Raw genomic sequence first — 18,605 nt, forward strand, 5'->3', positions numbered from 1 at the left:
TGGCTGGAGATTGTGAGGCCTATTGTGTCTCCAGGTGCCTGTGGTTACATGGGATCCCTGGAATGTTAATTAATTTTCATATTTCCCCTTAAGGTACTTCTGTGGCTCAAACAATGAATTTCTGAGTTAGGTCCCAGAGTGGCATTTTTGTTTGCCAACACCCTCATAGGAAACTGTACTAGAAGCTTTCTTGTAATATTTAAGAGTCTTTAAAAGACATTCTAGATATGTAAAGCTAGTTTAATATCTGCTCTCAGGACTAGCACTGGAGCCTTTGGTGATATCTTCACACTAAAGATTCGGAGATTACTTTAGGTTATGTGCCTTGCAACACTAAGGTAGATTTATTGCAACTGAGGGGCCCTGAGGTAAGCGAACATATTCTCATCTTTCTTCTGAGAACCTTTTGGCCCCATTAGAAGTATTTGGTTTTTAAAGTATGCCTTATTTTATATCATCCCTGCAATATTTTTTTCTTCTCAAAATTAGAGAAAAACAATACACCAGTATCTCAGGTGATAGTAGTGTCTGGCACTTAGGGACTCCAGATGTGTTCTTTAAAGTAGATTGAAGTCTTTTGAATTCTTTCCTGCTATTAGAGAACAATGGCAAAAAGCCAGATTCAATCGAGCTAAGTAATTTATAAGATAAGCTAAGTAACGTAAGTTTGGATGTTCAGTATAATTTGTCAATGTGTGCTTTTTAGGTATAGTTGCTTATTTCTATTACACCAGGAAATTAAACTACAATATTAAAAATTTCAGGCCAGGTATGGTGGCTCATGCCTGTAATCCCAGTACTTTGAGAGGCCGAGGCAGGAGAATCACTTGAGGCCAAAAGTTTGAGACCAGCCTAGGCAACATAGCGAGACCCCCATCTCTAAAAAAATAAAAATAAAATAATTAGCCAGGCATAGTGGCACACCTGTAGTCTCAGCTGTTCAGGAGGCGGAGGCAGGAGGATTGCTTGAGCCCAGGAGTTTGAGGTTATAGAGAGCTGTGATGGTGCCACTGAACTCCAGTCTGGGCAACAGAAAGAGATCCTGTCTTTTCCCACTCCCCCCAAAGCTGAGATAATTCAGTTTAAAAATCCTTATGAATAAAAAAGGACTTATTAAATTGACCCACCCAGTACTTACGTGAACCACTTATACTGTACTGTGCTTTTACTTCACTGACCTATATTTTGGAAATTTAATACATACTAATGTATTCATAAAAACTATTCTAGTTTCTTCTCTCTGTAGAGGGATGAGCTGAGGAAACTACTCATTCATTCATTGATTCACACAAGTTTAAAGTGTAAACATTACTGGCTTAGTACCGGACCGAGGATACAGAGATGAGTGAAACTCAATCTTTTCCTCAGTGAATCTGGAAGAGGGAATTGATGTGTAAACCATTAAATTAAAACATAGTGTGAAAAGGGTAAGACATAGCAATTATTAACTTTATCTAGAAGTGAATGTGGGGAGAAGTGTGCTGCCAGGTGGTAATGCCTGAGCTGTGTTTTAAAACATAGAAGAAGCTTGTTGGCTGATAGGAACAGAGGAGAAGAAAGCCAGCAAGATCTTCTCAGGTACCATGGCTTCACAAGATACGGTGTATTTAAGAACTACAAGCAACTTGATTTTCCCGGAGTTTGCAGTACATGGGTTTTATATTTCCCAGAGTCCTCTAGTAGCTGTGGTCTTCAGTGTGGTTTCTGGAAAATCAGAAAATTTTACTGACCTTATGATATTTTCCAAATCATTTGAAGAGATAATATAATATGAAGTTAATGAACATTTGCACAAGTGAATGTAAATTAAGCCCTGATAACTGATATCTCAAAATTGGAGATATTATAATCATAGCATTTTCAATGTTCTTCCTGCTTCAGTACATCTAAGATATGTGAATCACTCTTGTTAGTAATGGTGGCTCCCCATGGCAATAACTCTTGATCATGGGCAGTGGTATAGGAGTAGGCCCAATCTGTGTATTTGCTAAGGTCAGTCTAGTTTCTGTAGCAGATATATCTCCACATATAAGTGGATTAACACACTGTATTGGTCCTTTTTCATGCTGCTAATAAAGATATACCCAAGACTGGGCAATTTACAATAGAAAGATGTTTAGTTGGACTTACAATTCCATGTGGCTAGGGAAGCCTCACAATCATGGCGGAAGGCAAGGAAGAGCACGTCCTGTCTTACATGGATGGCAGCAGGCAAAGAGGGAATGAGGAAGGTGCAAAAGCAGAAACCCCTGATAAAACCGTCAGATCTCTTGAGACTTATTCACGATCATGAGAACAGTATAGGGAAACCGCCCCCATGATTCAGTTATCTCTCACCGGCTCCCTCCCTCAACATGTGGGAATTGTGGGAGTACAATTCAAGATGAGATTTGGGTGGGGGACACAGAGCCAAACCATATCACACAATAAATACCTTTTTTTCTCATTTAAGTAAAGTACAAAGTGGAAGCTTTTTACTGATAGGAGGGTATGAGGTGGATGGAGGTTAGGTTGCGGGGGAGTGGGCCTGGCTTCCTGTTTTGCTCAGAGATTCAAGCTGATAGACACTCCACTTTCTACAGCACGTAGCTTTGAAAGTTGCCTTGGGTGTTCCCAGCAAAGTGGGATATGGGGAAAGAGAATGGAGAAGGTCCATCTGCTTTTTGCCTAAGTTTAGAAGTGGCATACGTAACCTTTGCTCATGTCTCCTTGGTGAAAATCAGCCAGGAGGTCCCACCTAAATGCAAAGGAGGGTGGGAAATGTGGTCTTTCCGAACAACAGTTCAGCTCTGTAGAAGGTGACCACAACACAGCCAGCTGCCTCTGTAGCCAAGGCTTTTTAGACTCTCCAAAGGGAGTGAGGGGTATGGAAATAATAGGTAGCTTGAGAAAGCCTCACAGGTGATTCCCGTATGTCCTCTTAGGGAGGGCACTTTTCTCTCTTCAGCTGATTTGAGTGTTATAACTAGCCATATCTCTTCCTGTGTAGATACAGATCAGAAAATTTAGGGAGGGTAAGTTGGGGGCAGAATTAAATGTAAAACTTGGATTAAGTATTTCATGTACATCATTCTGATTTTCCTTCATTTCTAGCTATCATGGTGTGCTGCTTTTTTTTTTTTTTCCAGCCAATTTTCAACATCAGTTTTTGTTAAAATTGTTTAAAATTCTTAAAACTCCCAGGAAATCATAACTTTTAAATACATTTGAAGCATTATATTGCTTTTGGAAGAGGTGACACAATCCTCAGATTGATGAATATTTGATGTAATTTTTTATTTGAGTAAAATTTTAGTGGAGTCCATTATGAAATAATTTTCAAGTGGGCAACATATATGTATAGTGTAGCTGATAAGTGGAGATTAAGCGTATATTCTGCTTTTTATCTCTCTTTCAACAACAAATGCTGTGAGGTTTACATTATTAGCTTGTAACCTTATCTAAGTGGTGTTAACGAGTCTTAAGATTAACAGCAACAACAGCAGAAACTCTTGGAAAGAGATTAAGAATTTCTGCAACTGCTGATAGTTTTTTGATTTTGAAAAAGTCACTTCCTTTTGTTAACCATTGTAAAGATTGAAACTATTGCAGTAAACAGGATGCTTAGTGTGACAGTTTGAACCACATTTTCAGTCCTCTTTGTCATTTGATTTAAATATCTAAACTTTGCTCTGCTTTCTCCAGAGGCTCTGTTAAAGAATGGCAAGAGATATACCAAGCAGTATGTGGAGTCTCAGAAGGTGATTTCTGGCCATTGTATTTATGCTTATTCTTACTAATTAATTATCTCTGTGTGTGTGTAGCCTACAATGTTTCAGGCTCTGTGATAAGCCAGGTGGTAGATGAGGGGTACAAAAGGACAGAATCCCTATTCTCACAAAGTTTATGTTTCAGTGCAGCATCATTCAATTGAACTTTTGTGATGATGGGAAATGTTGTGTGTCTATCTGTACTCTTCATCGTCATGGCCACTAGCCATGTGTGGCTATTAAGCTTTTGAAATCTGGCTAATGCTGCTAAGGAACTGAATTCTTATTTAATTTGAATTCATTTAAATGTAAATAGCTACACGTGGCTGGTGGCTATCTTATTGGATAGTTTAGGTCGCATGGAAATACAGACGTTATTCAAATAACCATGGTAAGAATGTAAAATTTCAAGTCTAACAAGTGATATGAAGGAGGTAGATGAAATGCTTTGAGCACCTATAGAGGTTTATTTCACTAATATAGGTAGGTCATTAAAAGCTTAAGTGTGAGTGATAGAGATGGGGAGAAGTGGACAAATTTAAAGGATAAATAGAGTAGAAAATGAACAGGATCTGGCAATTGTTTTGAAAAAATTGGTGCAGCTAGGTGGTCTCAAAGATGCCTTCTAGATTTCTTTCTTGTAAAACTGAAGAGATGAGGCCTATCCACTAAGAGAGAGAACGTTGATAGAGGACCAGATTTGCAGGTGAAGCAAACGAGTTAGGTTTTGTAATATTGGGTTGGAATATATAGGCCTTGAAGAGAGATTTGGGCTGGACATAGACAGCTGGTAATTGAAGCTATAAGCAAGGATGAAAGAGTATCAATTGAGTCATCAGAGTCACTCTGAAAGTGAGTCACTTAGAAAGAATATTAATTGAGTGATCAGAGGGCCAGTAATGAGTTGAGGAACTACAGTGCTTAATGGTGAGTATGCATGCAAAGGAAGGATAAGAATTACGGATTCTGAGGGAGTTGAGGAATCACTGAAGTTAAGGTTCTAATGAAGTCAAAGAATGGTTTTAGTGGATACAGCTGAATGAGTAGGCTGGGAGGAGAGAGGGTGGTGGTTTCTTTAAGATAGCTGGATAAGTAAATTTTGAGATGAAACATTTGGTGCTGATGATAATATTCAGGAGCCAATTAGGGAAATGGATGACCCACATAAAGGTGGTCACTGGAGATTAGGGGACTATGAGACTATATAGATTAATTAAAGTGAAAACATTTCATCTCATTTTGACTAAGTAGTCAAAAACTCTCTCTCCTGTTAGAATTGTAAGCTATTAATATGAATGTCATAATATGCATATATTTAAGTAGTAATATCTTATGTGAAACTCACTCGTTATGGTGCATAATGAAGCTGATGATCATGCAATACCTCAGGAAAATTTGATCATTCAGAATTTTCAGGTTTGCTATAGAAGGTCATTTGAAAATGATTAAAGATGATTTATCCCATTATTTAACAAATGTATATGACCTCCTCAACCTTGACAGGTACCAATAATAAATGCCTTGAACTTTGCATGTGTGACATTAAAGGTATTATCATAGATTAAATTACCTTTCCATGCTTTGAAATCTTTAAAGCTGAATATTTGATCACTCATCTTTCATTACCATTGATTATTTCTAGCTGCCCTTACATTTTTTCTTTCTTTTTTTATAATTAACTAAAACCACAACCTGGAAAGAACGTGAGTTATTTGAATCTTGTTTTGAAAAAGCCATTGAAGTTTTAATACCTACAGGGAAACAGATAGTTATCAAAACCATTTGGAATCACTCTCTCTGAACCAATTCTCACCCCTCCTCCCATGCTTACACAACAGCACACATAAGATGACTCTTCTAGTTTGAGCCAAGTTGTTAAATATAATTCTCAAATTATTTTAAACATAATTTGAACAAAAGTGTTCAACTGGACAGATGTTTCATCTTTTGTGTAAGAATACTTCCTCTTTAAAATTTTGAAATCAAAACACATTTAATTAACATAATGAAGATATTACTATAAATGAATGATATACATGAAAATACCAATTTTTAGGTATGATTTATTTGATTATTTCTAGCCCTTCACAGTTGCCACTTGTTTGTATATATGTATAATCACATTTGGTCATCCTACCAATAATTCCACAAATAATAATAACAGCTTTAATATAGTTTGGATATTTGTTTCTGCCCAAATCTCATGTTGAATTGTAATCCCCAGTGCTGGAGGTTGGGCCTGGTGGGAGGCGTTTCAGTCATCGGGGCAGAACCCTCATGGCTTGATGCTGTCTTCATGATAGTGAGTACTCCGGAGATCTGGTCATTTAAAAGTGTGTGGCACCTCCTTTCCCAGCCTCTTCCTACTTTTGCCGTGTGACATGCCTGCTCCCATTTTGCCTTTTGCCATCAGTAAAAGCTCCCTGAGGCCTCCCAAGAAGTCAAGCAAATGCCAGACCCATACTTTCTGTATAGCCTGCAGGACCATGAGCCAGTTAAATCTCTTTTCTTTGTAAATTACCCAGTCTTAAATATTTCTTTATTGCAATGCAGGAACAGTCCAATACAGAGAATTTGTACTGAGGAGTTAGGCATTACTAAAAGATAACTGAAAATGTGGAAGCAGCTTTGGAACTGGGTAAGGGGCACAGGTTGGAAGAGTTTGGAGGACTCAGAAGAAGATAGGAAAATGAAGGAAAGTTTGGGATTTCTTAGAGACTAATTAAAAGATGGTGACCGAAACGCTGATAGTGATATGTACAGTGAAGGCCAGGCTGCTGAGGTCTCAAATGGAAATGAGGAACTTACTGGGAACTGGACCAAAGGTCATGTGTGTTATGCCTTAGCAAAGAACTTGGCTGCGTTCTATTCATGCCCTACGGGTCTGTGGAAGTTTAAACTTAGGAGTGATGATCTAGGGTATCTGAAAGTAGAAATTTCTAAGTAGCAAAGTTTTCACCATGTGGCCTGGCTGTCTCTAACAACCTACCAGATGCAGGAGCAAAGAAATGACTTAAAGTTGGAATTTATATTTAAACAGGAAGCAGAGTATAAAAGTTTGGAAAACTCGTAGCTTAGCCATGTAGCAGAGAAAGTAAAAGCTTATTTGGAAGAAGAATTCAAGCAGGCTGCAGAGCAACCACTTGTGAGAGAAATTTGCATAACAAAAAAGCCAAATGCCATATCCAAGACAGTGGGGAAAAGGCCTCTAAGGCATTTCAGAGACCTTAGCCCCAGCCGCAGCCATCACAGGCTCAGAGAGGCCTGGGAGGGAAGAATGGTTTCGTGGGCCAGGCCCAGGGACCTGCTGCCTTGTGCAGCCTTGGGACATTGCTCCTATATCCTGGCTGGTCTGGCAGCCATGCCTCAAAGGGGCCTAGGTACAGCTTGGGCTGCCACTTTGGAGAATGCAAGCCATAAGCCTTGGCTGTTTCCATGTGGTGGTAAACCTGTAGGTGCCCAGAATGAAAGAGTGAATAATGCTTGGCAACCTCTGCCTATATTTCAGAGGATGTATGAGAAAGCCTGGATGTCCAGGCAGAAGCCTGCTACAGGGGTGGAACCCTTACAGAGAACCACTGTTAGTATGGCGCTAAAGGGAAATCTGAGGCTGGAGCCCCCACACAGCATTCCCAGTGAGGCAGTGTCTAGTGAGTCTGTAAAAAGGGGGACTGCTGTCCTCCAGACCACAGAATGGTAGATCCACTGGCAGCTTGCACCCTGTGCCTGGAAAAGCCAGAGGCATTTAACTTCAACCTGTGAGAGAAGCCTTGAGGGCTGAACCCTGCAAAACCACAGGGGTGGAACTTCCCAAGGCTTTGAGAGCCCACCTCTTGCAGCAGTGTGCCCTGGATGTGAGAAATGAAGTCAAAGGAGATTATTTTGGAGCTTTAAGATTTAATGACTGCCCTGCTGAGTTTCTGACTTCAGTGGGGTCTGTAGCCTCTTTCTTTTGGCCAATTTCTCCCCTTTGGAATGGGAGTGTTTACTCAGTGCCTATATCCCCATATTATCTTGGAAGTAAATAACTTGCTTTTTTTTTTTTTTTTTTTTTTTTGAGACGGAGTCTCGCTCTGTCACCCAGGCTGGAGTGCAGTGGCCGGATCTCAGCTCACTGCAAGCTCCTCCTCTCGGGTTCACGCCATTCTCCTGCCTCAGCCTCCCGAGTAGCTGGGACTACAGGCACCCGCCACTTCGCCCAGCTAGTTTTTTGTATTTTTTAGTAGAGACGGGGTTTCACTGTATTAGCCAGGATGGTCTCGATCTCCTGACCTCATGATCTGCCCATCTCGGCCTCCCACAGTGCTGGGATTACAGGCTTGAGCCACCGCGCCCGGCCATAACTTGCTTTTGATTTTACAGGCTCATAGGTGGAAGGGCTTTGCCTTATCGCAGATGAGACTTTAGACTGGATTTTTGACTTAGTGCTGGCATGAGTTAAGACTGTTGGGAAGGCATGATTATATTTTGCAATGTGAGGAGGACATGAGATTTGGGAAAGGCCGGGGCGGAATTATGTAGTTTGGATATTTGTCCTCAGCTAACTCTCGTTAGTACTGGAAGTGAGACCTGGTGGGAGGAGTTTAGATCATGGGGCTGCCCCCTCATGGGTTGATGCTGTCTTCCTGATAGTGAGTTCTTGTGGGATCATTTAAAAGTGTATAGCACTTCCCTCCTCGCTCTCCTCTCTCTCCGTCTCCTTCTTGCACCATGTGACATGCCTGCTCCTGCCTTACCTTCTGCCATGAGTAAAAGTTCCCTAAGGCCTCCCTAGAAGCCTGTCAGATGCCAGAGCATGGGTCTTGTACAGCTGGCAGAACTGTGAGCCACTTAAATCTCCTTTTTTAAATATTATCTAGTCTCTAGTATTTCTTTATAGCAAGAAATACAAGCTTCTTTACCATTAAATTATGATGGAATGAAGGTTTTTAATTCTCTAATTTGTCTCAGACTTAAGGCTTGAGGCAGTTCTATTAAAATCACACAAGTATGCATATATCATAGTGCATTTTCATTATTCTCATGTGTATCCTCATTTTAAATGGCAAGTGTAGCAATGGAATTGTTTTATTCATTGTTACAAAGAAATGCAACTTCTGGATGGGTGCAGTGACTCATGCCTGTAGTCTCAGCACTTTGGGAGGCTGAAGTGTGAAGATCACTTGATTCTAGGAGTTTGAGACCAGCCTGGACAACATAGAAAGGCCCTATCTCTGCAAAAATTTAAAAATTAGACAGGCAGTGTGGCGCATGTCTGTAGTCTTAACTGCACAGGAGACTGAGGCAGGAGGATCCCTTGAGTGCAGGAGTTTGAGGCTGCAGTGAGCTGTGATTTAACTGCACTCCAGTTTTCCAGCCTGGGCAACAGAGTAAGATACTGTGTTTAAAAAAAAAAAAAAAAAAAAAAAAAGAAGCTTCTATCTTTAAACTTCCTTTTCTTTTGAACTAAATCTGCTGAGGAAGCTGTTTTTGGTTACTTAATTCTCTTTAGTGTAACTATTTCATCTTTATTTTTGATAAACCCAGCCTATATTACTCTGTTATATGGCATTGGTACCTGTCACAGGGAACTTCTCCTGTGTCAGTGGGTCCATTCAGTGCTCTCTACATTATTTTATTTATTTATTTATTTTTCGCCGTTGGGAGCCTGGCTTTATACAAAGTTTAAACATGTGTCTGCTGAGAAGTGATGGGTTCTTCCTAGTCATTTGGGTCCCATGGGTATATTTATACCGAAGCCCACAATCCCAGCTGTTTACCTTTAATGTTGAAGATCTTATAACATAATGCATCATGTTATCTCTTCTTCCTGCTTCTAGGCCTCTGCTACCCCACCAACTCTTTCAACATGGCTGTACCTTTCAGTAGGATCCATGTTTTGTTCTGAATCCCTTGCAAGCCACACCCAAGTCATGCATACCCAGAAGTGCACTGCCTTAAGTGTATTTAACTGCCACCAGCCTTTTCCGCGATGCATTAATATTTCCTTGTCATGGAGGATATGGATTTGAGCTGATAGTTGACCTTCTCTTAGAGCAATTGCTCTCAAACTTTTATGACTAGTAGTTATGGTAAGAAGTATATTTAAAATTATGATCCAGCATGGATACTCTTGTATATACACCTAACAAACAAATGCTTCACAAACCAATACTTATCCGTGCTACTTAGAATACAATGTGATATTTTCTACACTAGTAGTAAATTTTAAAAAACTGGATGTTTTGACAGAGACACCTCATTACCACCCCCTTTATCCACACCCCCAACCCACCCAAGAAAAGGTTTAAGCCAGACTGTAGAGTTTGAGAAGTCACTAAAACTCTAAAACTTGCTCTACATCTGTCTTTTCTTCTCATACTCTCCCATGGCCACAAGGGGCAGGCCTTCTTTCTTCCTGCATGCCAGAGCTTCCCTTTTCATCATAGGCTGAGCCTTTTCTGTATTATGGGTAAACTCTATGATCCAGCTCTTGATATGGGAATGGGGAACTACCAAGAAAAATAAATTTTCTAAAAATGTTATACCCAAGAAGATGATTTAAGGTCATGTTTTTCTATTAGGAGATTCTCCTAAATCATTTTGTTTCTACTCTGGAAAATACTGATGAATAAAAGTGGGGACAATGTTATCATTTTTCTATCATATTCTTTATTCTGTTTGAAAGTAATTGTCTGTGAATATTAATAATTCTCCTTTTTATTGGATTATGGTGCCTCTAGTGTTAAAAGTGTTTTCTTGCAAGTTTTCATTGTCTGGGTTCATAATTTTGAGGAGATTCTTCAAACACTGCTTTATATGATGTTTAAAAATGGATATGGTAGGTATTGAATAATAAAAGGGATGTTATTGTACTTTATATACTGGTTATGTGACATTCTGACAAATTCTTTTAAATTAAAACTACAAACAAAACTACTTTTCCCATATGCAAGGAAATCTCTCTTCATACAGAACAGTTATTTCAACTTCTTTTACAAAGAAAATATTACCTAGAATTTTTATTTTTTTTATTGCTTTTTGATTATTTTTATTGAAATGCTTATTGTCTCTTGTTAACTAATTATATTAATTATGGAGCTAGTGCTCAGTTTCTCAACCTTTTCCAAAAGAAGTCCCCAGTTTCCATTAAAGAGTTTTATGGGGGCTCCCCACACGTCAAATTTCACACAGCCGGCTACATTGGCTTTTTGCAAAGGTCTTTGAATGCAATGCCAAGGCCTCCCACTAATTGTTTTATGGGCTCAGTGTGGGATCTGCATCCCTGACTGGGGAAGCCCCATGTTAAAGGACTGTGGGAGTGAGGAGTTGTCAAACACACCAAGAGCGAGCACTAAAAAAATCCTGGTTAGCTGTAATGTTGCTGCCAAGGAGCATAAGCAGAACCACAAAACATGCCACATGCTGGCTGATTTTAAACAGTGACCGCTATTTCAGAGAATACTCACTTCATTACATTTGTGGGAGAAATTCAAATCACAAATAGCTCCATAATTAATTTGAGTGTTCACTTCAAGTTTTGGCATTGGTAAATTATTGTTTTCCAAGTGGTTAGAAAAATACAACTAAATATTTTTATGTGTTCTTTCAAGGAGACAAAGCTCATCCTGGTTATCTGTGAACATTTAGTCCTGGAATAATATGTTCAAAGTTGTATACTTATCTTTTTTCGTCCGAGAAGATTAAGGAAGTATGTTTTTACCCCTTTTAACCAGTGAATTGCATGTACCTACACTAGTAAAAGTAACTTTTTCTAAACTTGAACAAAGAGCTGTAGTGGTAGAATTAAGACTCCTACATCTTCACTAGGCCTTGACATTGATTTTTCTCAGCCTCACGGAATGCGCTTGGCATTTTGAACCTGTCTTTCCTCCAGAGATTGAAACAGGATATTTTTGAGGTACAGTATGACCTCAGAGTGCGCTGTTAGCTTGGCTAGTATTGATACGTGAACAGAATTATTACAGCCACACTTCAAGAGGCCTAGAATAGTAATACTGTATTCTATAGGAAGATAAGTGCATTACTCAGTTCTTGCATTGCTAGAAAGAAATGCCTGAGACTGGATAATTTATAAATAAGAGGTTTAATTGGCTCACAGTTCTGCAGACTCTACAGGAAACATGGTTCTGGCATCTGCTTGGCTTTTGGGGAGGTGTCAGGGAGCTTTTATTTGTGGTGGAAGGCAAAGTGGGAGAAGGCCAGTCACATGGTGAAAGCAGGACCAAGACAGAAGAATGCGGGGAGGTACTCCACACTTTTAAACAACCGCATCTCATGAGAACTCACCCACAATCGTGAGGACAGCACCAAGAAGATGATGCTAAACTATTCAAGAGAAACCTGCCCCCTTGATCCACTCACCTCCCACCAGGCTTCATCTCCAATATTAGGCATTACAATTCAAAATGAGATTTGGTGGGGGCACAGATCCAAGTATATCAATAAATACAACCTGTTTCACTGCAGGATTGTAGCACTAAAATGAAATGACATATTGATATTTTTGTGAATTTTGAAGTATCTTTTTAGAAGTTGATGGAGAAAAATAGAGTCTTTTTTTGTAATCAAAATATGTTCATCTTTAAAAGAAGATCCTAATATTTCAGATAAATAATCTTGGATTAGCAATTTTTCTGGAAAAAAAAATCTCATTTTGTTAACATGTTTTCTTTCCTTTTTTGTTGGGTGGGGAGGGGCAGAGTCTTGCTCTGTCACCCAGGCTGGAGTGCAGCAACACAATTACTGCAGCCTCGACCTCCTGGGTTCAAGCTATCCTTCCACCTCAGCCTCCCAAGTAGCTGGGATTACAGGCATGCAGCCCCATACCCTGTTAATTTCTTTTTTCTTTTGTAGAGATGGGGGTCTTCCTATGTTGCCCCATCTGGTACTGAACTCCTGGGCTCAAGCAGTCCTCCCACCTTGGCCTCCCAAAGTGCTGGGATTACAGGCATGAGCCATTGTGCCTGGCCTAGCACTTTTCTTATATGTGTGTGTAACATGTGGATACCTTCTTGTGGGGGGTGTGTGTGTGTGTGAGAGAGAGAGAGATGCCTATATGTCATTCTCATTCTGTTGTGCTGTCAACACAACAGCAGTGTTTAATGGATAAAGCAAACCACAAATAAAACATTATGTATATAAAGTACAAAAATAGTTTGATTTTGCAGACTACAGAAATTAATTTCAATAGTCTGTTGATAATGTTTTATCAGTAGCACTATTATTTTTGTTGTTTCTAAGTTGGTTATAAGATTGCAAAATCTAAAGCATGCGGGAACCCTTGATGGTAATTTCTTCATCAGTGTGACTTCCAGAAACTTTATCTCAATTATGATATATATTGCAATTATCTTATATAAAATAATTTTAGTAAGCAGGCACTGACTTACTGTGTGGAAAATTACTCCTGAAAGCCAGATTTTATCTCTGGATAACCACTTGCTGTGTCTTTATTCTGAATAAGAATCCACAGTATGATCCATAAAGCCAACCTTAATACTCTTTATTTAGATAAATGTTAAAATACCTTTACACCCTCTGTAAGATTAAATTGATCATTTGCTATTCAGATCCCAAATTATGCAATCTTTTAACAATTGTCAACATTTCTTCTCTAGGTTGTACTAAATGTTTCTCTTTATTTTGAGTTCCAAAGAGCCAGATTGGATAGAGTGCCCACTATTGCTTCTATGCTGCCATTAGGTTAATATATCCCAAAGGAACTCATATCAAAAGTGCTATTTCATTGACCTGTTTTCCACCATGGGTCTCTAAAATGCTGTAAGCATGCAACATATCATTATGTATAATTAATTTATCTTACATACTTTGTTTTTGTTCATCAGACATTTTGCTTTGTAACTGTTCTATAGAATGTCCTTGCTCATTTTTTAGTACATGATGGTGAAGTTTTTAAAATGAAAACATTTTAGCATTTTAACATGCTACCTCCTTTAGAAGTAACATAATGTTATTCCTATTTGCAGATGAGAAAATAGTTTTATGGGAGTTTAGTACCTATCCCATAGTCACATACCACCTAGATTTGGGATGTGAATGCAACAGGCTTATGTACTCTGAAATTTCACATTTATGAAAGGAAATAAAAGAAATATTGAAATTGAAGGGACTATTTAGATAGTCTGATTTACTTGTTGGTGAGGTGTATCTGGTTTATAGAGACTACTCAAGGTAACTACTAACAATAGATATGCAATAATTACTGAATGACTTCGAGAGCCCTGGGTTTAAGTTTTGGCACTTCCACTTGATAAATGAGTGAACCTTCTTGGACTTAAGTTTCTCAGATTGAATAATAATAAGTTTAGATTAGCTGTTCTTTTTAGCCCCAAAGCTTTTTATTCCAATGAATTTATTTCCAGAAGCTGTTTTTGTAGAATAGATAAAATCAGATGTGTTCTTGTTGGAGATGAAATAGTAGGAAGAGAGGGGTGGTTATAAAACCTTCTCTGCCCTGTTTGCCCCTACCTCTAGGCACAGTTTGAGATGTTCTAGATTAGATGATCTTTCGGCTCAAAGATAATTTGGGTTCTAGATCTCTTTGACTGTGATCTCCGGAAAGGTCCTGCTCACACTTGGACTGGGTCTTAGGAAAATCTATAGTGTGACAGTAAATAACATGCATAAACCACTCTTGATGGGTTGCCTTTGACACCGGCTTGCTTCCAGTTATTATAGGATCCAACTTAAGGATGCTATGTCTTGACTAGCATATGCTGTTTGGGGAACTGTGATATTCTCTTTCATTTTTGGAAGAGAATATCCTTAACCCTTCTGAGGAATATTTTTTCCTTGCTACTTGACAGATCTGTATTACCTGTATATGGCAGCTATAGTTAGTTTTCTTCAATTTTTCTAGGACAAGCAAGATAAAGTTGGAGCTTCACAATTACTGAAACTATTTTATTGGCTGAATTATTTTATTGTTTATGTGATTTTCTTGTATAATTATTTCCTTGCCCTTATATTTCTAAGCAAAACTTATTGTACTCTTAAGTTGGAGAAGATATTAACTTTTTTGTGTTACATTTTGCTTTCTCAACATTATGAAACTTGGAGTAGTTGGAGAACATACTAGGATACCTAGTCTACTACTCCCTGAATTAGGAATAAGGATACTTGCGGGCATTTTTCTCCTTTTGACAATAAATACATCCTTGTTTACCCCATCATTGCTCTCAAAACAAGGACTGTGATAAAGGGTGGGGACAAAAGCCTCAGATGTAGGATCAAAACGTGTCCCAGACATGCATGTTAAGGTGGACTGTTTTGCTGACCCCCAACATTCATTTGCCACTTCTCTCCAACAGGACAGTCCATGGTTTCCTTCTGAGTATTCATAAATTTTCAGGGAAGCTGACTTCACATCATGTGTGCAACTTAGATCAAGACAATCAGTGTATTTAACGTTTCTTGCTATAGTGATGTGTGTCACTGTATGACATGTAGTGGTATATCATATTAGTGAGGTATGTGACACTGTATATATCTTATAGTGGTATGTCATATAAGAAGGTGTGTGACCTAAGCCAGTTCAACAAAGTGAATCACAGAACTTTGGTGGATGGTTTTGAAGAAAAAAAAAGGTCTTTCTTTTGTGTCAAATGTGAGCAAGGGGAGCATTTAGCTTCAGAAGTTGGTGACCATGGCTGTGTTGGAATGATGAGCTACAATGAACTGAATCCTTGGTTATTCATTGAACCACTGAGTCAGGCCTTACCTGAGGTTCATGCTACTTAACTTGCCAGTGATGTGAGGCAAAAAATCTTCTTTGACTAATTTATTGCCACTGAACTGAATGAATTTTGTCTGCTACATCACAGCCTTTGGTATCTTTCCAATTTAACTTACTTTCCTAGAAGTAAAATCTCCTGGCCACTTAGACTTTAGTTTCCTCACCTATTAAGTGAAGAGTTTGTTTTGAGCTATACAAAATACATTTTAGATCATGCTTGTCCTCTCTGCCTTCAAGAATGAGAACTTATCTCTGTAAAATCAGAAATTGGTCAATCTTCCTCTTCCTATTTAGAATCATCTGCCCTGCAGCCACCTGGACTCCAAGCATGACATTAAGAATGTGGGTTCCGGCCGGGCGCAATGGCTCACGCCTGTAATCCCAACACTTGGGGAGGTGGAGGCGGGTGGATCATGAGGTCAGGAGGTCGAGACCATCTTGGCTAACATGGTGAAACCCCGTCTCTACTAAAAATACAAAAAATTAGCTGGGCGTGGTGGCGGGTGCCTGTAGTCCCAGCTGCTTGGGAGGCTGAGGCAGGAGAATGGCAGGAACCTGGGAGGTGGAGCTTGCAGTGAGCTGAGATCCCGCCACTGCTCTCCAGCCTGGGCGACAGAGCGAGACTCCGTCTCAAGACAAAAAAAAAAAAAGAATGTGAATTCCTCACATACCATAATGTCTTATACTTTTAGTCAGTTTCATAATTTATGTTGACCTCTCTCCTTTCTTCAATCTAGAAATATAATTTTTAACTATGCAAATTTTGAAAAAAAGGGATGGACATAGGAATGATGAAGAGTGGTCATTTTTCTATTAATCTGTAATTCTGAGGCAATACACAGAACTATAGGGAAGCTAAGAATTAATGATGTCAGAGATAAGTAGTCTGTTTTGATATAAGTCAATGAATTTTACTGTTGTGTTTCTTAATCGCATACTGGCTTCCAAACCTTAGCCAGTCATATCTTAAGTGTTATCAGAAGTTAAAATTTGTGACTTTCGCAAACTCACTATTTGTGAGTTTCACAGATCAGCCCATGTATTTCACCCAGTATTCGCAAAACAACCAAGAGCACATGCCTTAAAAATTCTAAGTCCATATCAAATTCACATGTAAAAAAAGCACTGAAGTGCTTTGAAACTTGGACATGGTACCGGAGAGATTTTAAGGGAAATTTGGATATTTATAAGGACTTTAACCAACTATTGAAAAAATAAGGCAAACAACCAAGTAAATTTTTAAAGCTGAATTAGTTGTGATGATTGGTGGGGTGTTAGTGGAAAATGATTTTATTGGTTTGTGCCAGATGGTGATAGGCAGCAATCAGGGCTTTATAAGAATTCAGTGAATGGCTGTAATGCCGGCACTTTGGGAGGCCGAGGCGGGCGGATCACGAGATAAGGATATCGAGACCATCCTGGCTAACATGGTGAAACCCGTCTCTACTAAAAATACAAAAAAAAAAAAAAAAAAAAGCCGGGAGTGGTGGCAGGCGCCTGTAGTCCCAGCTGCTAGGGAGGCTGAGGCAAGAGAATGGCGTGAACCCGGGAGGCGGAGCTTGCAGTGAGCTGAGCCCGGGAGGCGGAGCTTGCAGTGAGCTGAGATCGCGCCACTGCACTCCAGCCTGGGCGACAGAGAGAGACTCCGTCTCAAAAAGAAAAAAAAAGAAAAGTTCAGTGAATGGTAGTTTTCAGCAATCCAATTTCATGCAGCAAAGATTACCTGCAAGGCACACATTTCTCCTTCCTTCCTTCCCTCCTCCCTTCCTCCGTCTTCTTTCTTCCCCTTCCCTTCTCTTTCTTTCTTTCCTTCCCCTCCCTCTTACTCTCCCTCCCTCTCCCTCTCACCCTCCCTCCGCATCCCTCCCCTCTCCTTCCCCTCCTTTCCTTCCCCTCCCTCCCTCCCTTTCTTCCTTTCTTTGAAAATGACAGCTCTAATATGTGTGACTCAGTGGTGAATGACCACGAAAGAATATTTATGAAAAATAGGTATGCTCTTTCACTTTGCACTGGAGGACATTTGGTGCTTTCCCTTCTGAATAGATGTTTTACAGGTTTTGCACATTTTGTGTCATACTCTTCTTGGTCTTATCCATAAAGACCAATTACATGATATTTTGGTCTTAGATGGCTCTAATTTTTCTGTTATGCTTGATAGCCTGACTTTTGCAGTGTTTTCCTACATTCTGAATTATTATTTAAATTCAAAATGTTTAGATTTTACAATTTTTATTTAAGGCCAAGCACAATATTAGCTTAGAGGAGTTTGCCCTGGAGTTCAGATGCATCTGTCATTTTGAATGGATGCTCCGGGGACCTTTCTTATTTTGTTTCTCTCACAAACACCTTGTTAAATGTGGTGATCATGTCCAAAGTCAGCAGTGCATGCTGAGTTTCTTGAGTTATTTGGCTATACATTAGATTGCATTTTTTAAAACTGTCACTATTTTCTTGAATCTTATAGTGTTACAATGATTTATAGGGGTGTGTGTTTTTTTGTGTAAACGACTGCCTTTGCTTTTTGTGGTTTAAAAAATAGTTAAAAATAATACCTTCAATGGTATTCATAGGTGAAAATCTAGTAGATAATGTTTAGGAAACAGATGACCTCAAATTAACTTATGTGTTGGCCTTTACAAAAATGTGTAATTTAAACCATCTCATTTTATTTTGAAAACTTATTAAATGCATGTTTTTTCTTTGGTAGAATCAAAAGAGTTATTTTTAAAAAGATACTTCCTTTCTCAAAATTGGCCTAATATTTACTTTCTTTGTTTGAAAGTTATTTGTATATAATCCATTTACCCACAATTCTTAAGGTTTGCTAACAATAACTGGTGAATTCAGATGATCTGGACACAACTAGTGCGCGTCGCAGGCTTGGTGCACAAGAAGGGGACAATAAAAGCTCTAGTGGACAGACTGGTTTGTTCATTCCTTGTGAGTCACTGATGAATTGATTTGGCTTCAAACTCGTGCTAACATATTAACGTTTTCAATTAAATTCAGCAAATAATGACAGTGTTACTATGATCAGATCATTAGGCTCCTCTAGATGAGAAATAATTGTAGTGCATTTCCTGCCCTCATAGAGCCAG

The 18,605-nt window shown here is 39.1% G+C and overlaps 1 protein-coding gene across 12 annotated transcripts in view; it reads left to right on the forward strand.

Moving 5' to 3' along the window:
• Nucleotides 1–18,605, forward strand: part of BMPR1B (bone morphogenetic protein receptor type 1B) — a 403,442-nt gene that overhangs the window by 152,131 nt on the left and 232,706 nt on the right. For 2 of the 12 annotated variants that reach the window (XM_074040176.1, XM_005555472.5), the window contains exon 1: nucleotides 3,683–3,740. The exons of the other annotated variants lie outside the window; for them this stretch is intronic. The gene's annotated coding sequence lies outside the window, so the exon portion shown is untranslated. Of the gene's footprint in view, nucleotides 1–3,682; nucleotides 3,741–18,605 lie in introns of those variants that run through there. 12 annotated transcript variants of the gene reach the window in all.

Source organism: Macaca fascicularis, chromosome 5 (genome assembly GCF_037993035.2).
Source record: "Macaca fascicularis isolate 582-1 chromosome 5, T2T-MFA8v1.1".
NCBI classification, from domain to species: domain Eukaryota; kingdom Metazoa; phylum Chordata; class Mammalia; order Primates; family Cercopithecidae; genus Macaca; species Macaca fascicularis.